General features: G+C 36.2%; 1 protein-coding gene and 1 pseudogene across 1 annotated transcript in view; both read right to left on the reverse strand.

The window, feature by feature from the left end:
• The window catches only part of PIP5K1B (phosphatidylinositol-4-phosphate 5-kinase type 1 beta), a 453,566-nt gene that overhangs the window by 375,622 nt on the left and 75,855 nt on the right, over positions 1–2,089 (reverse strand). The gene's annotated exons all lie outside the window — the stretch shown is intronic.
• Positions 7–1,418, reverse strand: LOC114486877 (60S ribosomal protein L17-like; annotated as a pseudogene).

The following is a 2,089-nucleotide window of genomic DNA, read 5'->3' on the forward strand; positions in this document are numbered from 1 at the left end:
GGGTTTATCTCTGGGCTTTCTATCCTGTTCCATTGATCTATATTTCTGTTTTTGTGGCAGAACCATAGTGTCTTGATTACTGTAGCTTTGTAGTATAGTCTGAAGTCAGGGAGCCTGATTCCTCCAGCTCCGTTTTTCTTTCTCAAGATTGCTTTGGCTATTTGGGGTCTTTTGTGTTTCCATATAAATTGTAAAATTTTTTGTTCTAGTTCTGTGAAAAATGCCAGTGGTAGTTTGATAGGGATTGCATTGGGTCTGTAGATTGCTTTGGGTAGTACAGTCATTTTCACCACATTGATTCTTCCAATCCAAGAACGTGGTATATCTCTCCATCTATTTGTATCATCTTTAATTTCTTTCCTCAGTGTCTTATAATTTTCTGCATACAGGTCTTTTGTCTCCTTAGGTAGGTTTATTCCTAGATATTTTATTCTTTTTGTTGCAATGGTAAATGGGAGTGTTTTCTTAATTTCACTTTCAGATTTTTCATCCTTAGTGTATAGGAATACAAGAGATTTCTGTGCATTAATTTTGTATCCTGCTACTTTACCAAATTCATTGATTAGCTCTAGTAGTTTTCTGATAGCATCTTGGTTGAAACTTCTTAAACATTAAGAATTTAAATTTCTTAGCCACATCCCTTCCCATGTAAACACTTCCGAATGAATTTAGGGAAACATTTAGATCTTTACCATGATGGTTTTTTTTTTTTAACTTTTATTTGCATTTATTTTTTTACAGCATTTATTTCCGGGCCATCAGTTTTTGCTTCTTCAGTTTCTTCTGGGATATCGTTTTCTCCTGTGCAACCTCCTGTTCCGGTTTAGGAACAATCTGTTCTTTTTCACTAAGGATCATCTCAATGTGGCAGAGAGAGCTCATGTATGGGTTGATTTGACCATGAGTTCTGTAAGTCCTGTGCCACATCTCAGGGGCTTTGTTCACCTGTACGTGAACCTGTATGTGCTCAGTGACCAGAGAGTCCTATGTCTAAGCCGTTAACTTCAGCATTACTCTCTGCATTTTTTAGCATGTGCCATAAAAATTCAGAACTCTTTTTGGGCCACTGACCCTGCGTCCAGCCCTACTATTTGGCCTGGTCACACCTACCAACTCCACCATTGTAACAATGGAATGGCACACATTGCTTCTGTAAAGTGACATCCTTCAGATACTTGGTGCTTTTCGGATACAGTTTCACGAATATTCTTAAAGTGAACACAAAGATTTGAACCTCTTGACTTGCATGATTTTGTGGGGGTTTCTGGGTCAAGTGAATAGCAAACCATTTTTAGAGGTCACCTCAGGCCACTTACTTGAAAAGGATACCATGATGCTTCTTGAAGCTCTCACCTACCAATCCTGTTTGCTAAGCCCCAGCTACACCAGTCTCTTCCTTGAATTCTCAAGTAGGGTTTGCAGGTGTGGTTACACTTCCTGGAATGCTCTCCCCCAACTCTTTCCAGAGTTTTTCCTTTTTTTTTTTTAATGGCTGTCTTCAGAATCTTTTTTAAAAAAATTAAGTATAGTTAATTTACAATATTGTGTTAGTTTCAGGTGTACAGCACAGTGATTTGATTATACATATATAAGATCTACAGAAAAACCCAAACGAAATTTTTGGCCAACCCAATATATATTTTTTTCAATACTTTTCCATTATAGGTTATTACAAGATACTGAATATAGTTCCCTGTGCTCTACAGTAAATCCTTGTTGTTTATTTTATATATGGTAGTGTGTATCTGTTAATCCCATACTCCTAATTTATCCCTCTTCCACCTCCTTTCCCTTTTGGTAACTATATATTTGTTTTCTATGTCTATGAGGCTGTTTCTGTTTTGTAAATAAGTTCATTTATATCATATTCTAGATTCCACATATAGGTGATATCACATGATATTTGTCTTTCTCTGTCTGGTTTACTTCATTTAGTGTGATAATCTCCAGGTCCATCCATGTTGCTGCAAATGGCATTATTTCATTCTTTTTTTTTTTTTTTATTGGAGTAGAGTTGCTTTACAATGTTTTGTTAGTTTCTGCTGTACAGCAAAGTGAATCAGTTATACATATACATATATCCCCTCTT

Source organism: Physeter macrocephalus, chromosome 9 (genome assembly GCF_002837175.3).
Source record: "Physeter macrocephalus isolate SW-GA chromosome 9, ASM283717v5, whole genome shotgun sequence".
In the NCBI taxonomy this organism is placed as follows: Eukaryota; Metazoa; Chordata; class Mammalia; order Artiodactyla; family Physeteridae; genus Physeter; species Physeter macrocephalus.